Below are 27,344 nucleotides of genomic sequence, written 5' to 3' on the forward strand. Positions count from 1 at the left end.
TCATCAAATAAGATGCAAGTCTCCAACAACACTATGTTTTAGGGCTGAATTTAATATGAAAAACTGTATTTTGGATTATCCATCTATGAGAAAAATTTATTAGTGAAGTAAAACAAAGACCTTGTTCAAATGGTAAGGTAGACCCATGTCATAAATTCCAAGTAAAGTATTATCTAGCAAATTCTATATTATCTGAAATGTTTTAGCAATGGGATGTTTTCATGAATAGTATATGTATTGAATATGAAATATCAGTTTAAAAATTAAATGCAGTATGTGCTAAAACTGCATTTTGGCACTGTGATAGATTTGTGACCTCATACATGTCCTTCCTCTAATGATACTGACTATAACTCATCCATTCTTTTCCATTCTGCTTGATTCTTAACCATACACTTCCCATAAATCCTTCACAGAATGTGCAACTAACTTGTTGGGGGCATTTCTTTAATTCCCTTGACAATGCATGAAGTGTTAAATTTAAAATACAGCAAAAAAAAGTCACAGTATATTGTAGGTATATACAATTTTACATTCTGCCTTCTTTCTGATCTTTGTAAGGGGAAACATACAAGCTATGTTTGCTAAGCTCATTATGATTAAAAGAAACTTTTCTTTGTCAAAGACCAAGAAAGATCATAGGCCTTAGTTAATACTTATTCTTTTTATGTCCCCCTCCCTAAACTTAAGTTTAAATTAATTTTTCTTTAATAACTCAGGATTCTTCTTGAAGTGTTTCAAATACTATATTGAACATAAGAGATTAGTGCATTATAGATTAGCAGAAGCAGAGTTGATTGGGCAAAACACCAGATAAAAGAAAGTTTATTATATCAAGGATCTTATGACTGGACTTAGAGTTTGTGCAAGGCACTATTGAAGGTTAGTTTAAAAGAAACTTTTTTAGTCATCTAATCTAACAGAGAGTCCAAGTGCCCAAATCAGGTGGGAATTTATAGACTTTAGATTCAAGGACCACCCTTTTTTTAAAAGTGAGACTGGTAAGAGCAGGCTGGAAAATTCTCATAGTTTTATTATAAAGCAAGGAGACTGTATTTCATGAATAGGATCATATGTATCTAATGAAAAGATTTCATCATTTTATGATTATGGGGATGTTTCAGATGTTTTGAGAGCAATAGGATATATGTTAGAGAGAGAAAAAGAAAGAATGAAGGAGTGAGAGCGAGAAAGAATAAGAGAAAGTGAGAGAAAGAAGGAGAAAGATTATAAAGTGATGGAGGAGGGATTTGGTCACTAGAAACTATGGAGATGAAGAAAAGTTCTATACATGAGGTGGTGCTTGAATTGAGATTTAAAGAAAAAAAAAACAAGGCATTCTATTTTCAGGTATAGGGAATGGCCAGTGCCAATGCAGAGAAACTAGAAATGGAACATTATGGATGAGGAGCAGTAAAAGGGCTAGTCTTTCTACACCATAGAGAACACGATGGGGACAAACATGTAAATCAAAATGAAAAGGTAGGTAGGTTGGCAGTGGTCCTGTCCTCTCCCACTTCCTTCTCATCTCACCAGGACAGACACCTTCTCGGTCATCAATTCTAAAATAACACAAAACTCATCCTCCTCTCTTCCTTCTCACCAGCTCTTTTATATTGTTTTTCAAAAGCGAAGATGAGAAAAGCCTAGAAATAGCCAGTGTATTGAGCTCTTGTTGTTTTACAGTACTAATTTGGCTTCATTTTCTAGACCAATTGCACAACTCTAAAGCTATTTTAGTTCCAATGTTTCAGACAAGTTCTAATTTCAGGCGTTACCTTCTGCTATGCTTTACCCCCCCCCAACCCCCTGTAACTTCCCTAACAATTTTTAACAGACTCCGCAGTCATTCATTTCTTGTCCAATACTCTGGTTGGGCTTTGATTTTATAAATTCCAAATGTATTCTGATCCCAAATGATGTTAATAGTGATGTAATAGTTAATATTATATATATATATATATATATATATACATATACATATATATATTCTCTTGTTTAAAAATATATTTTAAATAACACCTAATCATTTAAAATCACTGCTGTAATACAAGTTCTGTGATATAGTATTTGGCTCCGGTCTTACTCCCATTATCATGCTCTAGCCACAAAAGCTCTTCTTCACTGACATTGGAGAACCTGAATTGAGAATTGGAAGAAAACTAGGGTTACCATCTCATATGAACTTCTTATTGTAGAGATGAGGCTGCTAGCCAAGGATATGTCCAAGGTCATACCTTCAGTAAAAATAGCAGAAACATAATTTGTCCCCAAATCCAGAATTTCTACCACAATACTATATTTCAAGGTTAATTATCCAGGAAAATAAGCATTTTTCCTGGTAATTCACTTGGTAGCAAAACAGTACTATGGAGGGGCAGCTAAGTAGCACAGTGAATAAAGTACCAGCCCTGGAGGTACGAGGACTTGAGTTCAAATCCATCCTCAGCTCTTAATAACATATGACCCTGAGTGGATCCCTTAACTTTGCCTCCAAAAAGGAAAAAAAAAATACTGAGAGCTTGTTAATATTTTCTGCAAAAGGTCATACTTCAAGGTGATGATACCATTGCAGCTATGAAAGGGACAATAGTCCCTTTTACATGGCAAGAGAGATTATTCTTTCCTGGTTTGTCTGTTTGTACTTGGATACTATCAAGGGATATGAAATAGGAAATTCCCTCTCTCCTCAAAATAGATTCTATGGCCCTTTCCTCCTGACCTGCCCCATTCTTCTTTAAATGAATTAACACTCTTGAAGATAGGGAGGAGAAATAGATATATCTTGCCTTCTATCTAGATCAAGTTTACATTTCACTCATCTTTTCTGGTGTCTCCTCAAGTGCCAAGTTCTAAACTGCTAGAAATTTAGTTCATAGCATTACCTGAATTTCATTTTGCTCTTTGTGAAGAACTTTGTAATATGGTTTCAATACCAGGCATTTGTTTTTGTCTCAGGCTTTCAATTTGTGTTTTTATGGATAGTTTCTTATATTACTTTTCATAATCATGTCAAACCAGAATACTGGATGTCATAAGGCAGAACAACATAAAAGGCAACCATTTGAAAAATAAGCAATATTATATTAATGCAAGTAACATTTTAATACACAGGGGTTCTCCTATTGACCCCTCATTGAGGTTCAGTATATCCTCAATTTCTTATGTATCGCATTAGAAAGAAACTCAGAAGATGACAGGTTTATAGGTAGGGTGATATAATAAATTAAGGACTGAGAATTAGAAAGAATTGAGTTTTAGTCTTATCTCCAATACTGCCATTCATCCTTAATATTCAAAAAGGACCTATGACATCACAAACTTGGGGGGCAAGGTACGGTATGTTCAGCTGTGACTGGTCAGTCCCATATGAACTCAGAAGGATCAACACAGCAGGGTAAGCACAAATAGTGCATTTGAGTATCTGGGATGGAAATGTGATTTGTGCATTTTATATTTCCTTTGTGCTAATGGGATTCTGCTTTGTTCATGGAGTACAGAACGTGTGATGCAGGCACACTATGCTGGGTAGTCCTGTGCTATGTTTTACAACTGGTATTTTATGAACCTTAGAACTTTAGTATCTTATCTCCTACGCTCTCACTAGCTAATCACCTTGAGCAAATCACTTAATCTTGATGTTGCTGTGTTATTTGTGAGAGGTGAGGGTTGGACTCCATGACCTCAAAGGTCTCTTCCAGCTTTATATCTGTGATACTCTTTGTTAAAAATGAATTAACTCAGACCCAGAAAGGTTGTGCAAGTGCACATAATTAATAGCAGCTGAGATTTCGGCTCAGATTCTCTATCTTAAAACCTTAAGTTCTTTCCCTTTTGAGTTCTAAATACATTCAGCTGGAATGTTGTGGAAGGAGGCACAAAAGTCTTGGAGACAGACATTCCTGTCCAACCAAGTAGAGGTCAAACAGCAAGCATTTTTAAATGCCTACTAAGTGCCAGACATATAGAATTTTTAAACTCTCAAGATATATGGAAACCTGTTTCTCTACGAATCATCAAAGAATTTTGCAAATGCACCCCCTCTAGGAAATAAAAAAGTCCAAAGTGGCCCTGAGGGGCAAATGCAGGAGATAGAGGAGTCCTCGGGCATCTCAACCTTAAAATTCCTTACCTGGGATATTTGGCCTGTATACATGGAGTCACAGTAGTCTATGCACTGCTGCTCCAGGTCTTACCTGTTTCGTAATGGTATCAATGCCCAAGGCTAGGGAGCCAGAGCTCTCTGATTCCCTCTTTAGTGTTCATTTCTGTCCTTATAACCTTAAGAGATGCTCCTCTAATCTTATTAAACGAGGGACTGGCAGTCTCAGGGGAATATATGGTTGACTCTAAACTTTGTATTTATGAAGCTCATTTTCTCTTTTCATTAGCTCTTATCACTCTCTGTGTGATCCTGCAGGTACCTGGGCTCCTATTGTGAGGGAAGCAGGTTTGTATGTAGTAATTGTAACAACCTCAAACATAATGAATTTATTTGTGATTCACGGGAAGCTCTTCTCCAGAATCCTATTATCTTTTAATCCATTTAGTTTCTTCTAATGGATTTCCTACCCCCACTCACAATCTACCAGTTTTCTCAAAAATTAATTAAATAAATAAAGCTGCTTTATTCCTTTTCTGTATTTATCAAGTTGACAATTGAAAGAAAAAAATAAAGGAGAGTCAATGGACCACTTCTAGTTTGACATTGGGGTTATCTGGAAAAAAGAATTTTACTCCATGGTCCTACTAAGCTTGATATGTAATTGTAACTCAGTTCTGATTCTTTAAAAATAGTTAATATTTTTATTGTCATTTTAATGGCTATGGGGAGGAGTAAAATTAGATAATTCTAGCAAAGCATTTAGGTAATTATCTAGGGACCTATGAGATAAATTTAATCTTAAGGGAGTACAAAAGCAATAGTAGCCACTGGATTTCAATCTAACACCAACTCTCCTATTTTCAAGGGGGCATGACCAATTCCCATAAGTTTTGACTTTCATCTAATTTAATGGCCCAGAAATCTGGGTATTTGCCAGGATTGCTTTGCAGCAATGTTCAGATCTTCAAAAATGGCTTTGGGAAATGTACCTTTAGATTCTGTTCTTCTCTATTACTCGCTGTGCAATATTCTATCCAATGATTTACTACATAAAATTAGCTATAGAACCACAAGAACTGGATTTGAATCCTGATTTTGCTATCCATTATCTGTGTGACCATAGGGAAATCACTTAAACTTTCAGGAAGGGAAGACAAGAGAACACACATTTATTTGATTTATTATGTTCTGAGAGCTGTGTTTACTATAATTGTGTTTTAGATATTATCTCATCTGATCCTCACAGCAACTAAAGAAGGTAGATATTATTATTGTCCTCATTTTACACTTGAGGAAGATGAAGCAGATATATGTTAAGTGATTTGTCCAGAGTCACAATGTTCTTAGGTCTCCAAGGTCAGCTTGAACCTAGATCTTCATGACTCAAGACCCAGTGTTCTAACCACTCAATTGTAAAATAAAAGAAATCAATGAGATGATCTCTAAGGTCCCTTCTGACTATAAATAAAGACAGATAGACAGACAGATAGGCAGACAGACAGATATGCACAGAAAATAAAGATTAAAAAGAGTGTGTGCACAAAATGGTAATTCAAAGATCTAATATAAATGGTTGCCTCTAATAAACTACAACTACTTAGTTGGATCTCTCTTGACCAAAGAAAAAAGTCTTAAAATGAATCTGAACTAAGTCACCATAGACTTTCTTATTTCTAAAAGTAGTGGAATTTTCCTTCCACAGTCTGTGAGTCCTCAAAGGTTTAGTTTGAAGGTCTTGAATTCTTCCTACTGCATTTCAGGATACTTAGTGATGGATCATAGGTTTATTGATTTGGTGCTGGAAGGGGACATCAGAGGCCATGTATTCCAACCTTTTCTTTATATAAATGTTATCAAGCATTGCATTAATATTGCATCATTAAATTGTTTTAGTAAGCCCATAAAAGGCAGGGATCATAATACCTTTTTTTCCATTTATTTAGTATTGTAGGAATCTGGCATTATTAACCTTAAATTTTATTTATGGAAAAACGAAGACCATAGAAAGATTAGACAAATTACTCATAGTTGAATAATGGGGGGAAATTTCCTAGTTCATGAACTGATATTGATTATCACCCCACTCCAATTTGAAGATAATTATCTCCATCAAACATCATATAGTAGATAACTTTGCAGCCTTCAAATAGATTTTCTCTATTGGGATCTTGTTCTGCCACTACTCTATAGGTGGCTTGAAGGTAGAGACTAAATTTTATATAAAATTGGTTTCTCTTTCTGTTTCTAGCACTACATTTGACATACAATAGATGTTTGCCATTTGCTGAATCAATGAATAGATTCTTTCCCCAGTAGACTAAACTTATTTTATAAAACTTCTTGTACCATGCCATTGGCAAATTACTAAATATTTGGATAGTCTTGATTATGGACATATTCTTTTTCCTTGCTTTATCCTAGAACTACATGGGAAAGTCAATACCTATTCCATAAAATAGCTTATTTTAAATGTCCAACAAATAGATGATTATAGAGATGACAGTAATCATGTCAAGTATATTGGTAGTAATATTGTTGTTTATCTTAGTAGGAAGGGGAAGAACTAAGAATTTTTCAGAAAATACTTGAATAACAATATCCTGAATAACTAATATTATATAAAGATATAAATAGGTAGAGTAGATATGTATATATATTTATACACATATACAGATACAATATATACCTATATATTATATACATACATATATGTATATATGTCTATAAATTTATATATACTATATATGTATATGTGTGTATATATATCATATATATGATATATATATATATATATATACATGTATGTGTACACTTGATTGAGTGAATGAAGCTCACATTTCCAATGATAAAATAATCTTGACCTTTCAATTGCAGTTTTCATTTGAATAGAAAACAAAGAGTGAACTACTTTACATTCTCAGATCAACAACTAAATTATGCACACTTTATAAGACATAGTTGATTCCTCAATTTCAATTTTCCTCAGATAGTTATAGCCAAGTGGCCTTAGATAAGCCATTTAAACCCTCTCTGCCTCAGTTTTCTTATCTCTAAAATTAAGATAATACCTATTTCATTGTTATTGTATAGAACAAATGATATATGTAATATAATTTGCAAATCTTAAAGCACTATATAGATGAGGAATATGATGATAATAATGATGATTAAATCCATTAAAGGTGACACAAGTGGCTGGAGCAATGAATATGACATTAGAAAGATCTGGATTTAAAAACCATTTCCAATGATTACTAGCCATGTGATCCTGAGCAAAAGAAATATTTTGTCTCCTCAGTTTCCTCATGAGTAAGTATGGGAATAGTAATAGTATCTATATGCCAGGGCTATTGTGAGAATAAAAAGGGATCACTGTAAAGTATTTTGGAAATCATAAAGTGCTTCATCAATACTAGCTATTAGTATTATTTTTTTAAAGGCCTATATTTGTAATAGTGCTTTAAAACTTATAAAGCATTGCCTCAGAACATCTCTGAGAGGTAAGTTGTTAATATTATTATCACCCATTAGGAGGAATCTAACTTATTCAGATCAGGGAAACGAACTTGTTCAGTGTCATTGAGTTAGTCATTATCTCAGTCCTTTCTCATATTTGGAGCCAGTGATATCATATTCTAAAACCAGTGGCTTTACCCTAAGATCAAAAGTGTGCTTTTTCCTAACTCAGGAAATAAATTAAACTTGTATGAGATGATAACATCCTTTAAATTACATATGGAAAACTTAGAAAATTAAGCTACTACTTTCATGTTCAATTTTCAAATCAAATGTAATTTTACAAATATAAAGCCCAGTATTGCATAATTCTAGGACTGCCTTTAGATAATTAGTTTTTAAAATAGTCCTATTTAAAGTGCCAGGTTAACAATATTCTAACATATTGCTGGATAAATTGTTCTTCCTCAATAAAATGAGCTTGTCTTTAAATAGCTAAGAACATATTTAGGTAAATTTTTCTTCCCATTTTTTTCCTTTAAAAGTTTCCCTAATCAGGGATGATGTTCCAAAAAATTATGGGGGAATGAAGAGAAATTAGGAGAAGTAAAAAGAATAAGCTTAGATAAGCACTTGTAGAGTATCTAACTACATTCCAGGTACAATGCCAAGCACTTTTTATTGATATTCTCTCATTTGGTTCTCCCAACAATCCTCTGAGATGGGTGCTATTTTTACTATTTTCTAAAAATATAAAAAATTAATTTAAAATATTATTTGTATGTTTTTATTTACTTATATCTTTATTGATTTATTGTTTTACAGTAAAATTCTGATTTAATCATTGAGGTAACTCACTTGCCCAAAGTCACACAGCTAAGTGTTGGAGGCAGAATGGGAATTCAGATCTTCCTAAAGATCTGTTTATCATGCTGCCAGCGACAGAGACAGCAGGACACTGTCTTTCCTGGTTTCTGATATGGTGCATTCAAAGTTTGTATAAAGTGACACAAATCAAAAGAAAGGAAAGCAAGATGCTTTATTTCCCTCCAAGGCCCTGTTCTAATTTCTGGATCATGTTCAATGTTATGGCATTTGGAATTCCAGGGTCCCCCAGAGTCAATAACACATGGTCTGTCTCTGATCCCTCTGAGGGGACATTCATGTATCCTCTCTTGAAAAAAATATTCAAGTACATATTGGGGGTATGTTGTACACTCCCCTATACCCCATGCTTACAGGAGAGTAATGAGGACTGCAAGCAAAACTGTGATTTAAGCTGAGCGTGGCAACCTGCCCTTATGTTCTTTCACACAGAGAAACACATTGTCTGTGAGCATTTCTGTTCCACCCTGCTGACCTTAACAGCAAGAGAGCCATCTGGTTTGATGATGCTGGAAGCAGGCACTGAGCAATTCAATAGGTCCTCTCCTCTTTGATTTTCCCATTCTCTTCTTGGTTTGGTCATTTAGTTTTTTGTTTTTGTTCTTAACCTGAGTAGACCACTGTGGCCCTTTGGCCATTGCTCTTGGAATGGAGCCAATCAATACCCGTTTCATGTTACATTGAGTAGCTCTAAGACCTATATCACAACTGTGCACACAACCTTCTGAACAGGGGCATGAAAGGCCATGGTTTTATTTTCTAGGATCTTAAGGATACTAGTCACACTGTGGTAGGAGATGGGTAGGGGAGATAATAGCTACCAGGGTGAAATTACCATCGCATTGCACTTAGCACTGTAGGCTGAAGACTAATACTAGGAATGTGCCTGGTTCTGGGCTCTGCAACTTGGGAAAAGTAGAAAACATAGGCTAGATTCAGATATAAGAAGGTGATTTAGATCACAGAAAATAAACCTTCCAAAGAAGTTACTTTTTTAAAAAGAGAAACAATGAAATGGAAAGAATTAAATTTTGATTTGAGGACTGAATTCTGGTTTGGTCACCTCATCAATATGACAAAACTTACATAATGACTTACTTAATCTTTCTGAGTTTTAGTTCCCTTACTTATAAAATGGGGATTAAATTTGATGGTCTCTAAAATCCCTTTTATATGTAATAACAATAATATTCCATAAATATATATCTATTAATTAAATCTTTTATTTCTATGACTACCTACCTGACAGAGAAAACAAGGACTAGCATGAGACTATAGCATGATGAGAGATTTAATTTAAGAAAATTGAAAAAAAAAAAACTTTGGGATGTGTAGAAGATTGAAGGTTGTCCTTTGCTTTACTAGATGTCATAAAAATGGGTGATTCAAAATGACTCCATCATTATCTTACTTCAAGGCCAAGAAAGGAACTTTCCAAATCTCATCTAACCTTCTGATTAGCCACTTTAAAAAGGGAAAAAAAATCCTAAACAAAGTAGTTGTGCTTGGTAAGATGTGGACATGCGTTTTTTTTCCCCTCATCTCTAAATTTTAACATGTGTCAATGAGAATCGTGTTTCAATTACCTTTATACAATTATATTAAAGTCACCTCTGACTCCCAAAGAGAAGCAACAGAATAATGCTTTCTAAGTTTAGAACCACCTACTTAGACTACGTGAGTTTTGTGTTTCAAATAAAATTTGAAACTTTTATTTCAAAACTAGTTTATGCTTCTGGACTGTCTCTTAGAAAAAAATTTTAAAATTTAAATTAGTTTTTAAATTGCTTAGAGGAAAAAAAGCATCAAGCCATGAAATGGCTTTCATGAATTATCATTTTTAAAGCACAATTGAGTTAAATTTTGGAGTTAAATTCTTAGAACCTCAGTTCCTCTTTCAAATAAAACACAAACTTATAAAGAAATGAAAAGGAGTTAGAACAAAATGTGATCTAATTTATAACCAAGATAACTCATCCCTAGGTACAACACATTGCAGAGTAGGTGGGAGATTTGTTTCAAGAGCCACATGCAGACAGACAGTCTACTCCTTGAGGTACACTGGTGATTTTCAAAAATTTGAAAAATAAGATATTTTAATATAAGTCCACTTGCAGTTTTCAAAAAGGGGCAAAAAGAGAAGAATCACTGGTTCTTGAAATGCAAGCCAAATTCTCAAACCCAGATTTTGTCACCAAGCAAAGTTCTGATCACATTAAGAATAAAACCAAACTGTTTTTATACAAGCTCTTTCATTCATACTCCAATAACCTTTGTGAGATCTAAAAATTCATAATCTTCTGGTGTATTTTGAATTCTATCTGTAATTTTTTTTGACACTGAAACCATCTGAAGGAGAACATGAAGTTATGGTCTCAGGCTCCCTCCTGCCTTACAATAGTTTCTTTCTCAAAGGAGAGAAGTGTCAAAAAACAGCCTAAAGCAGTTCATATACTTTCCTGAAAAAAATAAAATGGATGCCAAGTCACTGTTCAAATGAAGACTATCTCTGTGTTCTCAGAAAGAATGCCTCTTACAGATGTACATTTGAAATATAAAAACAAGCCAACAAAAAAGTTAAAAAGAAAAGCAGCATGGTACAACAAGAGTATCACATTTGGAGTTGGTGGATTTTGAACTTAAATCTCAGCTCTTCTGCTTTCCTTCCCTGGACCTCAACGCCTTATCTAGAAGATGAGCATTGACTAAAAGTCCCTCATAGTTCAAAACCCATTTTTCCATGAGAAATATAGTTAAAGAACTAGTGAGGTTTTTTTGGTCCGTACTAATTAGACAATTATATTTTATTCCCCATTGAACTGAACACTTGCAATACACCATGTGTTCTTTTAACATGCTGCTTTGTGTGTGTGTGTGTGCTTGTGTAATTGGCCCCAAACTGGTCATTTGGTGAAGTTTATCAACCCTTCCTCAGAATGATGGTTTTAAATGCATAATGTAAAATACAGAGGATCATAAAAGAAACTAATTATATTGAAACAAAGATATAACAATTTTTTAACAAGTTAATGGATACCAGGTAAAGGATTCCTGCTTTACAATCATGGAGCTACATCTACTCAAAGTCATTTTAAATCTTCAAAAATGCATATGATTTATGCACAAGCATAAAGTATAAGTGCATTTGTTTGTGCTAGTATGAGGCCTCTGAACTAGACCCTAGCATTTATAGTATTTATAGCATTCATAAAAAAAGAAGCCCCTGGTGTTTATACTTATTGTAGATTCACAGCTAGGTGGGCAGCTACTGTGGATAGAGTGACAAGCCTGAGTCAGAAATTCTCATCTGTCCTCATCAGTATTAAATCTAAGGGGTAGAGAATAAACTCAGATCCTTTACTTTTCTTAATCCTTTACTAATCCTGTTCTCTTTCACCTGTTTAGAAATATTTCAGCACCTGAAACCTTTTATGTAAAAGAAATTCTTCTTCAAAATCAAAACTAGATACATGTGGATACAGCTACTTTTATACATATGTACAAACACATCTTCTTCCAAGTTACTGAGGGGATTCTTTTCTCTGTGGATTCGTATTACATGAATTATACAATAGTTGTTCCTGTAGCTATGATCTTATTAACACTTCCTCTCTCTCTTCGCAATGGTTTAAAAATACCTGAATTCAAATCCAGCCTCAGATTAGCTGTGTTACTCTAAGCAAGAAATGTAGTTTCTGTCTGCCTCAGTTTCTTCAACTGTAAAATAGGGATAATAAGAGTACTTATCTTGCAGGGTTGAGCAAATGAACAAATGAGATAATCAAATTAGATAATATTTGTAAAGCATCTAACATAGCACCTATAATATGGTAAACATTTAATAAATGTTTGTTCCCTTGCCCTCCATCCACCACCTCTTCTTGTATAATTAAAATATGAGCTCACTTTTGTATTTGCATCCTCAGCAATCAGCTCAAGGCTTGCAACATAGTAGGTGAATATGCTTCTTTTTATTGGACTGGACGCTAAAACAGGTCAGTAGAAGATATTGCAGAGGGTGTTATTTCTTTCCACTTTAAGAGAATAACATCCCTCTCCATCCGTGGAGGAAACCCAGAAATACTACAGTACTTTTAAATGTAGAAAATTCCTCTTTATCTTTGTTCCCAAAGTTTTATATGAAAGCAAAAAAGGATATAACTTTCTAAGACCTCTGAGAAAATGACCCCAAATTCAGTGGTAAGGAAATAGCTTTGTTAAGAAAAGAACTGTCACTAATCTATCACTTTCTCTTGCTGTCTGATGATTTGTGTCTCCCAATGGGGCAAGAATTCTCATCACTGCCATTTATCTGCTTATAACTCATAGTCTCAGTACCTCCCACCCCTACTTCCTCCTATTATCCAAGGTAAAACATGTTCCCTCTAACTTGGAGAATTTTCTGCCTGTTCACTCATGCAATTCCAGAGAGGAAACATTCCTCATTCATTACTAATCACTCTCTCTTTATACCTCCCTAACAAATAAAATCTTTCATCCTTCAAGCATTGACTCGGGTTTTTAAATTACCTTCCTCCTCACACATGGTCCAGACCCCACTTGGGAGCACCTCTCTGTCACTCCCATCAATGACTTTTCTTTCTTTTAATTTTTTTTTCCCTTGTCTTTTTTCTTAAGGGCTTACCTGGAGAGGAGGTTTCAACTTCAATCTGTCTGGTGCTGACAGGTTAATAACCTGTTCTGACAAATGCTAGAAGGGGAAGAAGTGGGGTCCAATCATGGAATTCTCTTTCTCTGACTAGATCCACTTGTGTATCTCTATAATAAAGGTCATGCAGAATTTAGTACTAGATAGACTTAGATTCGCTCAAAAGGGCTGCTACCTAGAAAAATAATAAAGCACTCACTCCTTGGAGATAGCTTCCAAGCATTCTTCTCTGATCATTCCTTTTATTGAACAAACTATAATTGATGGGTATTTTGTGGGTTCCCTTTTCAACTAGGAAAATGTTGAATATCCATCTTGGATGGGGACTTTTCCTGACTGGTAAACTCTTAGCCCTGAGCATCATATCATGATGGGATTGAGTCATGCTACATTTTACTTCTTGTTCAATTCACTCTCCCGATTTTACCAGCAGCCTTTCCCCAGCCCAGACAATTTTGTTCTACTCCTCTCTTGCCTTTTTATCTTCTCTCTATATTATATTACCACATTAGGCTATAAGCTTCTTGAAGATAGGGACATATTCTCTAAGCTTAGCACAGTGCCTACCACATAATATATACATAAATGTGACCGCCTCCTTTTATTACTCCTTTCCTCTTCACCGAGTTTTTAAATTTTATTTGTGCCACGAAATATTTTGGCAGTTTGGTGAAGTATTTGTGTCCCTTTTCAGAATAATGTTTTAAAATACATAAATGAAATATATCCTATTAAAATGAAATTAATTACCAATGTATTAAAAAGAAAAAAAACCGAATTCATGGATCCTAAGGTAAGAAACTCAGAATGGGGACAATTATCTCAACAATTTTTATACATTAAGGAAAATTTTAAGTAATATATAGGCACTGATAGACACAAATTATTATTCCTTCATTCCTATCATTTTATTTAGTTCATATTACTCCTTGAACAAAAATCTCCTTACTAGTGTTATCAACAGTGATCAATTTAGGGACTTACAATGACCAGAAATAACCCCCTAAGGTAGCCCCGTCATCTACTTTCACCCACTTCTCAGAGTTCTGCCCTTTTCAGTCAACTAAAAGAAGTACAATCTTCTACTTAGTCAATGTTCCTTTTCATTATAAGTAAATGTTTTGACTTACTTCTACAAGAGGTGAAAAGTTTATAGTTACCTTTTAAAAAGCTTCTGCCTTCTACAAAATTTGATAGTTCTTTGAATGAGAGGCCTAAGATCTACTATATTGGAGGAAATGAAATGTTATTTATTGGTTGTCATACTATTGTTTTCTAATCTTGTTTTTTTTTTTTTTTAATATAGTACCTACTATGCTCCAGGCATTATGCTAAACACTTTAAAGTATTATCTTGTTTAATCCTCACAACAAACCTGGAAAGTGCTATTTTTGGTCCACTTTAAAATTGAGAAAAGTAAGGCTAACAGTGTTTAAATAATTTGTTCAGAATCACACAGCTAATAAATATACGAGGCTGAATTTGAATTTAGGTTTTTCTGACTCCAGGGTCAGCACTCTATTCACTGTGCCGTCTAGATGTTTCATTATGATATATCTTTGGTAAAAATATAGCACTAATTTATATTTTAAAAGGATAAATAGCAAATGTATGGAATGGTATACTTTGAAATACACCTTAGATTTTGGGAAAGGATATTTCAAAGGGTTGAGGAATGATAAATAGGATTCCACTGAATAAGATGGATGCTATTGGAAATTCAACCCAAGGATAATGGCAAATTCTCAAAAAATGAAATTATAACAATATAAAAGGAAATTATTCCAATGAAGAACTAAAAATGGCATTTGCCTGAAAAGACCAACATGTATGCATAGGGGACTCATCAACCAGCTTAAACATGAAAAAAAGAATTGTATAGAAACAGAAACAGATAAAATAGAAAATGAAAGAAATATTATGATTTATCCTCTAAGATTAGTGTGAGAAAAGTTAAATCCAGAGTGATCTGAAACTTGCACTAGAAGCTAAGGCTAGCAACAAGATTTTTTTAAAGCTATATTGGCAAAATAAAGGAAAATCAAAGGGACAAGACCTTTGCTCACAGGAGATAAGACAATGAAATCAGGCAATAAAAGGTAGAGAAGTTTTATGTTCTTTTGCCTTTTTCTTCTCCTTTTCTTCTTTCTTCTTCTTCTAGTTCTTTCTGCTTCATTTGTAAAGGAGAATGATCTATTTACTAGAATAGAACAGAACTGACTATCAGAATTGATACCTTTGCTAAGTAAGGAGAGAGTAAAAGAACATCTACCAGTCCTTCATATGATTTCAAAAATTATCTGGTCCAGAAAAAAGAAAGCCTCTATCCTCTGATACTACAGAAAAAATACAAAACAAAATACAAAAAACCCTACAAACACCTACTGACATGAATACTGAGTCCTTGTAAGTTTTATTTGAAAGATCAGATCGTGGAAGCTTGGAAAAGTGAAATATTTTCCCAATTTTCAGGAAAGAAGAAGAGAACATTATCTGCAAACAATAGGAAAGTGAATTTAATATCTTCTTAGAAAACTCTTGAACTTATGTCATTAAAGCTATAGCTATCAAATATGTAGTAAATGGAATGAACAGTGATTACAAATAGCCAGCATAGCTTCATCAAGAATAGGACAAGACAAGATAATTTCTTCCCCTTTTTGGGCCTGCATTATTATATTTATAGATGTGAAGAAGTCTGTAGTTATAATTTATCTGCATATTTTTATTTTTTTTAATCTGGGGATCTTTAAAGCTATTGATAAATTGTTGCATACTATTTATATGAAGAGGATGGAGAGATATGGACTACATGATAAAGCAGGTAGATTTAAAACTGATTGGATGACTAAATTTGAAGAGCAGTTGCTAATAGTTTAATATTATTTAGGCAGAAGATATTCAGTGAAGCGCCAGATAACTTGAAAAAGGACATAAGTCAATAGTATCCTCATCAAATTTGTAGTTAACACAAAGCTGAGATGTAGATCTAACTAGAGCAAAAAGAATTCTGATAAGCTAGAGCACTGGAATGAAATTTTTAAAATGAAACTCAATCGCAACAAATGTAAAATCTTACAACCAGGTGAAATATTGAAGGGGCAGCTAGCTGGTTTTGTGGATGGAGCACTAGCTCTGGAATCAGGAAGGTCTTCGTTCAAATCTGACTTCAGATATTTACTAGCTATATAACTTTGGGCAAATCACTTAGTCTCTGTTTGTCATAATCCCCTGCAGAAGGAAATAACAAACTATTACAATATCTTTGTCAAGAAAATCCCATGGACTATCATGAAATAATGAAAAGCAAAATGAGCAGAATAAAGAAAATATTTGTATACATTAGTAGCAATATCATATTAAGACTGACTTTCAGCAAATGTCATTTTGACTCTTCTAAATACCCAAATTAGCTTATACAGCATATATGAAGAAAGATGCTATCTGCAACCAGATAAAAAAAATTAAAAATAGAAGTATGTGGAGAATAATTTCTAGGGTAGGGTAGTGAGAAGAAACAAAAGGAAAAAAAGAAATTTGCATGATATCTTTATTATATATTTTAAAGGAATGACAAATTGTACATAATAAATTTGCAGTTTCATGTGCAATTTTTTAGATTAATTTATGAAACTGCTCATTTTCTTCCATAAATTAATAATTTTTTAAAAGAAAGAAAATCTCATGGATAGTATGATCCATGGGGTCATGAAGAGGTTGACATGACTGAATGAATGAATAACAACCACAATAATGAAACATAAGGATAAAATAGAGAAACATGGATAATCAACAAGTATTCTAAAAACATTCTAGGAGTTCTAGAAAGCTGTAAGGTCAATATGAATCAGCAGTGTTTTGACAGACAAAAACATTCTAATATAACCTTGGGATTCATTAAGAGGGTCACACCTTCTAGAAATAAGGAAGTAATTACTACCTCCTAAATTCTATTCTGTGAGATCTCATCTGTAATATTATATTCATCTCTAGGCACTACAGTTTAAAAACATCGATAAATTGGAGAGTATCCAGGAGTGGACAATCAGGATGGAGAACCAGGACAACCATATCTGAAGATTAATTTAGGAAAAGTGTATATTTTGCTTTGAGAGAAATAAAGTAATATACTTCTCTTTCATTGAAGAGGGGAAAGACTATGGACATGCAATGTTGTATATGTCCTCAGACATAGTCAGTTTGTTCCTTTTGCTTAACTATCTATATTTTTTCTCTTTGTTAAATGAAACCCTCACTGGAGGAGATGCAAGGAAGGAGAGAATTAGCAATGACTATGGTGTAAAGACAAAAGGCATCATCCATTGAACGTAAACATAAAATCAATGAACATCAACAAAACTTCTGTCATTATTGAATCACATTATTCCTCTGGGGAGAACCAAATGTCCAGTTTATCTAAAGACTTTCCATCTCACAGAGAAATTTCTTGAAGACAGATTTTTTAAAAAGGGAAGGGATAAAATAGATGTTATTCTATCAATGAACATAACAATATCATAAAAAAACAAAAAAACAAAATAGCTTTCCTAGTTACTTAAAAACTAGACCAACATTTATTTCTTCTATTCTGAAATGTGGCCAAGCCTCAGATCACCCCTGACTCACATTCATCTTGGAAATGCAAACAATATCCAAGCTGAGTTTTACGAACATGGTGTTCATAATGGGGTCAGTTCTGTTGGAACAAAATGGGACAGTAATTTTGGATCCATTACAGCCTTGAAATGGAAGCTATGAAAGACGGTGAGCACAGGAGAGAGTTAAAGGTCCACAGACATTTTTCTAATGAACTCCCACACAATGCTTACCTTCTCAGCAGCTTCTTCCATTAGCCAGCTGCAGAGCCCCACTAATTGAGTAGGGGCCAACTCTATCTTTCATTGGCTACATAGGTGTCTAGAATAATAGCTTTCCCTCCCCTTGTGGATAGATAGCTATCTCTGAGGAAGAGGAAATTTGGGGAAGAAGTGGGATAGGGATACGTTAGCCTCAAGACTTCAACATCCACTTCTTTTTGAAGAGGAACAATCTGTTGTTCTAACAAAGAAAAATATAGCTTCCTGTTTCATGCTACTGATACAATGACTCAGTAGCTTCCAATGCTATCATCGGACAAGATTTATGCTGAGAGTAGAGTTACTCTCTAGAAAAGGGGGTAGAACTCAGTGAACAAATGGGAAGATTTTATTTTCTTGAAGTGTTAATAGTTCTCAATGCTTAATCTTCAAACACTAAATAATCTCAAATTATTGAATCTGTTGCTCAATGAATCCTTGAGAAGTCACAGCCAAACTTGAATAACATAAATTTAAACAAATCACCATAAAAGAGTTATTTTGAAGAAAATACCTGGCAACTTAAATAGGGAGAGGGACTAGGCCTGGATCTATCCTATCAACATAGAAATTTTCTAAATGAGGCAACTTGCTTTAAGAATTCAAGTGATATAAATGTATTCAGGAAAACTTGAATCTCATCTCAAACACTTAGCTAGCTGTCTCATCCTGGGTAGGTTGGCTATTTTTGCTTTTCTTTGCATTCTTAGTGGTTAGCTCAGTACAACTTGATATCATATCTTTAGGCCTCAGTTTCCTTATATGCAAAAATTAAAGTGTTGGATTTAATTTTTCTAAGGACTCTAGGCTAAATCAATGATCTTATGATTCAGATTAGCATTTTTTCAGTAACTTAAAAATTAAGTACTTTTTTGGCTATTGTTTAGTCATAACTGACTCTTCAATGCCCCATTTGGGGTTTTCTTGGCCCAGATACTGGAATGGTTTGCCATTTCCTTTATGAACTTATTATACAGAAAAAGGCAAACAGGCCTAAATGACTTGCCCTGGATCATACAGTCCATAAGTGTTTGAGGTTTTAAGTGAATTCCATGAGAAATGAAGGGCTATCACAGATTGCTAAAGCATCCCATCCTCTAGATTTAGAGCAGTTGTTAAATGCGAGTCCAGGTGCAGATTTCTGAAAATATATTTGTTCTATGGACTAATCCAGCAACAAATACTCAACAAGCCTTATAATTGCTGGCATATCTTGCATTTTGACAAGTACCAAAATGACAAGTATCTTCAGACAAAAAAAAATTGAACCCCAACTTCCAAACGAGGTTGCTTGGCTTTCAGAAATTATCTGTCCTAGTCATAGAAGTTATTAGGTATCTCTACTCAGGAGGTTTATTTTGAGCTATTTTGAGTTTACTTTTAAATATATATATATATACTCAAAGGAGTTGGTAAGAATTTCAACTGTAATTTATAACCTGTGTGACACTGACAAGTTAAGTTATTTCTCTAAATATGAGGTTTTCTTTTTAATCTGTTAAATTAATATAATATCTCTACTACCTATCTCTCAAGGTTTGAGTAGGATCAAATAAGAGAATGTATGTAAAGCACTTTCAAACTCTAATGTTTTATACGAATACCACTTATTATCATCATCATTTTTTCATGCATATGTATTCTATGCTGTCGTGAGTCTATTTTAAAAGATTATTTATTTACATTTTGCAAAAAAACACTAAACCATTTTGCTTTTGTTTTATTTGATTGAGCTAGTAAATTTAAGAAACCAAGATGAAATTCCAAGATACTGAGTTGTATATTGTTTACATTCAGAGAGCTTAGATGTATCCAGACAAAACCTTTGTGAAAGCTTGTTTAGTTTTGTTGAATATACATAGCTTGTTAAAATGCAATCAACAAAGGTACCATTCTTTATATTAATCCAATGTCCTACTTTATTCATTCAAAATTCCAAGAAACCAGGAAGATAACAGAGAGCTCTGCCAAAAATTCAGAGGGAGGTGACAGACAACACATATTCTGTTGCCTTGGAAGATTTACTGTCCATGACGATACCGTCAATCATAGATTCAATGACATATTTGTTGCTACCCATTCTGATACATAATGCATCATCCCAATATCCAGACCCTTACATGTCTGAACATTTCTAACTGCAAGATGACAAGCACCAGATGATGAAAAGGAGAATATAAAGAAGGACAGACTTGTAGCTATTGGGGAAGGGGAGGGGAAGGTTATATCTGCAAAGGGTTACTTTTCAGAACACAATCCCTAGGAACATTTAAGATTAATGGTAATGTGTGGGAAGCAAAGAACTGTTGATATTTTAGTCGCTTTTATGTACTCAGCGTATTTTTTAAAATAAAAAGATAAACACCATAATTAAACGATTACTCAGAAATGGATTATATTAGGCATTGTGAATAACACTTTAAATGGACCATAACTACTTTGAGATTCAAGTTCTGAAAGAAGTCACTCCAAAATATTCTATTTTTTTTTAGTATTTAACTAAATCTTCATATGGATAGTCTTCTCATATCTGAGGAAGAGACAAATTTCAAAATATTTGTTTCTAAATAAAAATGCTTTGAGACAGCTATTCCTATTGTCTCCAAATTTTTCCTACTTTCAATGTTCTTTCAATTTTAATTAAATCACAAAGGGCTAACATCTAACACCTGATAATCTCCCTTTTCATAAGGAAATTATGCCACAGGTCCAGGAAAATCATGTGTAAACCTGAAATCTATCAATCAATAAGACAAAGCACCATGTGCTAGCACCAGGTTACAAAGACAAAGTGAAATACTTCTTGCTTCTGAGAACTTCCCATTTTTAAGAAAGAGATTACATATACAGATATTGTATATATGGAATAAATACAAAATGAAAACAAGAGAGTTTAGGGAAGGGTGCCATAGAAGCTGGGGGAAACGAAGAAAAGTTTTAAGAAGAAAATAGTACTTGAGCTGCATCTTGAATAAAAGCAGGGATTTCTGGTGGACCTGAAAAGTCACTGTTATAGGCATAAAATAGAGTCAATGCTGGAGCACAGAGATGAAATATGGTATGTGTGATGACAAACAAACATAAATGGAACTCCCTCATTGTGTGAAAGTGGTAAAATATAAGTAAATTGGAAAGGTATAAGGTTTCTTATAATAATAAAAAGTCATGACATCCCAAATTCTACTTTGCTTTCAAAGTTTTATTCTTGTCTAACCAGTCTCAAAATTTCTCCCTTTATTTATTAGTTATTTTAACTTATTAGTGAAGCTGTAATTATCAAATAAAGAGCATTTCTCTTTATCCTATCACCTTTTCTTGCCATCAACTTAAAGACCATTATCATCATGCCATCAATATAACAAATAGCAACAAAGAAAACAATTGAAAAGAGCAAAATCCCATAGTTCATCTTAAAAGCAATTTAATAATCAAACATTTTGCTATTGCATTCTTATTAATAAATATTAAAAAGAGAATTTAGAGGAAGAGTCTAAAAAGTAAAGTTTAAAAAGAAAAAAATAAGAAAGAAAGGATTATTCCATTCTTTCTATGAATAATAGCTGGACTATGGCTTCGATGTTTCCATAACCTTTTGCAACTCACTGTACAAATAAAATGCTCAACCATCTCTGATGGCCCCCTCTGCCCACAATTCCCATTTTCATATTATTAAGCATTTTCTTCTCCCCTTTTAGAAAAACAATGATTCACTGCAGATGAAAAAATAACCTAAATTTTCCTATAAACAAATGCAAAGAAAAACAGGAGGTAGGCACAAGTTTAAAGATGGTATAAGAATAAAACATTTGCTCTTATGTGCATTTTGTACTAGTCTTGTTACTTTATTTTAATCTAGAAAAACTGATTTCTTCTAATGAATGGCTTATTTAGACAAACACTTATTTAGAAGGTTAACTAGGTAATGAAAATCTTACTAAACTCCCTTCCCCCAAAAAAACTAATTTCACAAGTACAAAATAAAGAAGGGATGGCTAGATTCCTAGGAGTGGAAAGATCTTGCAGTTTTAGCAGACCGAAAGCCAATATGATTCAGCAATGTACAGAGGCAGTCAAAAATGCAAATGCTATTCTAGGCTGCATTAAGGCAGGCAGCCATAATGTCCAGGACTAAAGACAAACAGATTTTAGCTTGATGCAAGGAGAAATAAGCAATTAGAGTTAATAAATTCTTCTTGTCAGATGCGTTTGTTCTCACGAGAAATCTGTGTCTTGAGATCCTGCTCTTCTGATTAGTGAATCCATCCCCAGACCACTATTTCAGGAGGGACCCAAGATGTGCTTCATTTCACTCAAAGCTCTACTCACTCCCTGGACTTCTCGGTCTACTTCACTACCTCCTTCACTACGTTCCCTAATCATCTCCTACCCAATGCTTTTCAGCTCTCCTTTATAAAACTATAGTCTTCCTCCATTCAAATGTAGACTCTATGAGTCTAGGGGCCATCTTGTTGGCTTTTTATTTATATCATCTGAACTTAGCACAGTGCAATTTTTATGTATATCATAGCAAAGGTTTAATAAATGTTCTATCTATCCATAAGTAGTATACCATATTATACCTATTTATATATCAGTGAATCTAAATATGTATGTGTGAATCTATTTGTCTATTTATGTCATTATTGAATGAATGATTCTAAGAGAGCTAATCTTGGAAGATGAAACAGATCAAAGTTCATGGTTTCTGAGGTTCTTTCCAACCCTGAAACTATATATTTTCACATTTTTCTGTTTTTCATATTTTCATTTTTTTCATAAATTCATACATTTTCATATTTTCCATGATTCCTCCCAGACACTACCCAAGAGAATTATTTCTATTAAGACCAATGCAAGGTGGTCTAACACCACTATCACCACCACTATTCCAATATAGCTAGCAATTTTATATAGCACCTTCTATATGTCATGCACTATACTAAGCTTTTTACAAATACTATCTGATATGATCCTCATAACAATTTATTTTCATGGGCATCTGAAAATCTAAATTTGAGCATGTATTTTTTTTAAAGCATAAGTTGTTGCTGTTTTGGGAAAGTGTTGTCCCTTTCATTTAATAGAATAAAGCTGAAAAGGTATAGGAAGAGACCATTAGGTGTTAGGACTAGGCTACAAAAGAATGTAAGTTTTGAGCTGATCACTTTTGGGGCTACCCATCCCTTTCTTCATTTTTTCTAAGCAGCCCTCTGGCTGCCTCAATATCTTGCCTAGCTTGAAGACTCTGGAAAGTTAATCAAAATTCTGTGAGACTTGGCAAAAGGAATTGATCATATTTTACATTGTGCTACAAAGAGAGTCAAAGACAATTAAGTGGTGCAGGTCTGGAATCCGGAAGACTCATTTTCCTGACATCAAATGTGGCCTTGGGCACGACCCTAGGCAAGTTACTTAACCCTCTTTGCCTCAGTTTTCTCATCTGTAAAATGGCATGAAGGAGGAAATAGTCAAGTTTTCAGTATTTCTGCCAAGGCTATAATGAAGAGTTAAACACAACTGAAAAATAGCTAAACAACAATAAGTACAGAATCAAGAAAGGACATTAAAATTGCTCAATTAATTCTCTTTCATGGACTTTTTACTGAGAATTTGACTGAGGTATCAGAGGTATTGGAGAAAGAATATGTAATTGCCTTCCATATTATTAACCTGAAAATATCAGGAATGTAACCTCAAACACACCAAAATATTACCCTTAGAATTTTCTCTGGATTTACTAAAAAATAAAAATACTTTCTTTTTTTTCTTATGACTCTTTTCTTTCCTCCCATCTGAGGTAAAACAGGGAAGACTTCTTGTTGTTTTTTTTTTTTCCATTATCTCACTTTGGGGTAGATGGCTTATTGGGTTCTGTGGAGCTAACATCATAAAATCTGGTGATTTTTTTTTGAGAATAGCTATTCACATTTGATATTTCTTTCTCAATCAGTACAATTTGCCCTCTAAGCAGGAGTCATAGTGTTAAAATGTGATCAGCACAGAAATGGAGGAGTTGAAGCTCACCATTTGTCTGATTTTTACTTGGACAGTCATATTTCAGATGCCTATGCAGAAAGATCTCTTCAATGCTTTGGGACAGAGAAACAACAATCCTTTTCATAGCCAATGATGCTATGAATTTCTTTCATCTTCCTGCCCATCAGCCTGATATATAGTATTGGCAGCAACTACAATAACTGCTGTGTATATCACTGCAGTTATGAGGTAGTAGGGGCCAGAAAGATAAATAGCTCAAGAATGGTTTAGACAAATTCATGGATGATAGATCCAAAGCAAGTTATTACCATCCTAACCCTGCATCCAAAGTAGAATTAACCTGAATATGATCCATAGCCAATCAGATGGGAGATGCATTGCAAAAATTTAGGGGAAATGATAAGGTTTGCCAAAATATTCAAGTTCACAAAAATCCCTCATTGCAATCACTCAACTTGTGTTCACACAGATTCAGACAAATTCTGTGCACACAAATATATACAACAAGATGATAAAAATATTCCAGTTTTTTTTTCCTGGGTCAAGCCATGGCATTTTCAAACTCTTTGAGCCAGAAGGGACGTTAGATACTATATCTCTTTTGTTCAATCTCCCAGTTTTACAGATGGTGAAACTTAATACTAGAAATTATAGGTGATTTGACCAAGGTCACAGTAATAATAAATGACAGAGAAGGGATTTGAATGCATGCCCTTTAACTCCAAGTTCAACACATTTTTGATTTTATCTAGTTGCCTTATTCCTTTTGTCAGATTTTGCTTGGTCCTTAGCCAAGTCAAAAAAAAAAACACATTTTCTCAAAATGATCATTATCCTCAAAAAATAGAACAAGCCAATTAAAAAGTATTTTGAAGAACAAAAGATAGGATATACGCTTAATGAAAGTCTCCTAAAATGTTTTTCAGTTGCTTTTCAGTCATATGCAACTCTTCATCATCCTATTTAGGGTTCTCTTGGCAAAGACACTGCAATGGTTTACCATTTTTTTCTCTGGCTCATTTTATAGATAAGGAAACGGGCAAACTAGTGTAAATGACTCTCTCTTCCCAGACTGATTATTCTTCCTATTTGAGATACTATTACCTCAAATTCTGCCTTTTTTATTGTATTACTGACAATCTGACAAAAACTAAACCATTTAAAAGATATAGCTGGGATCTCTTTTTCTCTTTTCTTATTTTGGGGGAATCTTTAAACTTTTACCAAATTCATTATTTTTTATATTATGTGATGATTTGTCCAGACATAATAGATTTTCTTCTATAACTGATTAATTTTCCTCAACAGAAGTTGTGAATAATCATAAATACTTTTTTTTGCTCTATCTTGCATTTCTAAGTCAATTAATCAACATCATAACTTTTAAAAGATAAAAGTAATCTGAAAGGAACATTTGATACAAATAACTACCAATTATATCTTAATAGTTTTGATTAGCCAACGTAATCTGCTGAAATCTGAAATAATGTATTTAATGGCTTTTGGAGGGAAGTTGGAAGAGCAAATAAAGAAAAAGAGCAGAATCACCCACGAAAAGTCACTGGCAAAAATTGGGGAAAAGAACATTTTGGGCAAAGAGTTTAACATTTTGTTTATCAAAAAAAATCAAAGGAAAAATACTAAAACACCTCAGTACTTAAGAATAGGTCTTCAAAATTTTTGAGTCATGGATAAAGTCTCTTAGGAAGTAGATCCCTTCTCTCCAAGAGAAGAAGTAAGAAAAAAAATCTAGTTTGGCTAGTGGCAGCCTATACTACTATTCATTTATTATATACTATTCATTTATTACACTATTCATTTATTATATTACTAAAGGAGGGGAAAGAAATGTTAAGTGAGAATAAATTAAGACACAAACATTAGAAGTAATTATTAGACTATTGGCATGTTACAATTGGGGCAGCTTAGTATTATAGTGCATAGAGAGCAGGTCCTTGAATGCAGGAAGATGAGCTCAATACTTATTAGGTGTGTGATTCTAAGCAAGTCATTTACCTCAGTTTGCCCAGATTTCCTCATCTATAAAAAGCTGGAGAAAAAATGGCAAAGATCTCTGTCAACAAAACCCTAAATGTGATCACAAAAATCAGACACAGCTGAAAATGATTAAAGAACAAATGTGGTATAATTGAGGCAAAAGAAACAAGAAATAATCCAAATAAGTCAGATATATAAAAATATCCCACTTCTCAGACTTCTGGCAATTTGAACCCAACAGTGAATAGAAAAATATGAACAAAAATTCTTCTGAGGAATAGAACTGTCTTCAAATTCATGTACTTCACAAAGGAATATAAAGCCATCCTCATTCCTTAGGCAATTGTATGTAAAATAAAAAGCTTGGAAGCAGGACATAATGAAATCAGAAGGGAATGTACTACTTATAAGAAAGGAAAGAAACAATAACAACAAACAAAGAAACCTATGACCAAAATAAATACACTTAGTTATAAAAATACAGCATTGGAGAAAAATCTAGTTCCTGGAACCATATAAGGGCATCTCTTCACAAGATGGTAGATGCAATAATGGTTCAAAGGGCGATGTGTTCCTTCTTTTTACTTTCCTCTCTTACTTTCTTAATTAGGTAGTTTTTCCTTCTATACTTGTGTTTTTCTAGGAATAAATAGCACATGGTATTTTCTCTAGTCAAACAATATACTGTTGTCTCAGGCTATAATCATTTGAAGACAGAAATAAATATACTTTCCCACAGCAACAATACCATGCTAAATTTACATGAACATACATATATACACACATATAAATATACACACATTTATATAATACATATGAACAATAACTTCATATATATGTATATATAAACAGGAAAAGCAACCTTATTCAATATGGATGAATAATATCTCTCTCTGTCTCTCTCTCTCTCTGTCTATCTCTCCCTCTCTCTTTTTCTCTCTGTGTATATTTATATCCATCTTCTCCTGAAAAGGCTTAATTGATCCCGTCAAAAGAAATCCCTATTAGGCATTTCTGTTTGTTCACTCTCTGTTGTTTTGTTTTTAAAGTCTGACTATTTCCCTTGGTAGTAGAAGACTCTCTTTGGTGAAATAAAATACTGGGATTTAAAGGACGAAGGTGGGATTTCATCTACCAGCTTTACTACTTATTGGTTGTGTGACTTTGGGCACATTTGCTCATAGGATCATATATTTAGAGCTGGTAAGGATCTTAAACACTGTAACTAGCTCTTTCATTTTACAGATGAGCAGGCAGAGTTTAGGGCACACAAGTAGTAAATGTCTATAGCAGAATCCAAACTCAGATTCTCCTGCTTCCAAGTTCAGAACTGTATCCATTGTCATTTCTGTGAGCTACAGTTCTGTCAGCTAGAATA

General features: G+C 33.7%; 1 protein-coding gene across 25 annotated transcripts in view; it reads right to left on the reverse strand.

Annotated features, from left to right (window-relative positions):
- NRXN3 (neurexin 3) overlaps window positions 1-27,344 on the reverse strand; it is a 2,067,316-nt gene that overhangs the window by 884,246 nt on the left and 1,155,726 nt on the right. The window lies entirely within an intron of this gene.

This window comes from Antechinus flavipes, chromosome 2, assembly GCF_016432865.1.
Source record: "Antechinus flavipes isolate AdamAnt ecotype Samford, QLD, Australia chromosome 2, AdamAnt_v2, whole genome shotgun sequence".
Taxonomy (NCBI): Eukaryota; Metazoa; Chordata; class Mammalia; order Dasyuromorphia; family Dasyuridae; genus Antechinus; species Antechinus flavipes.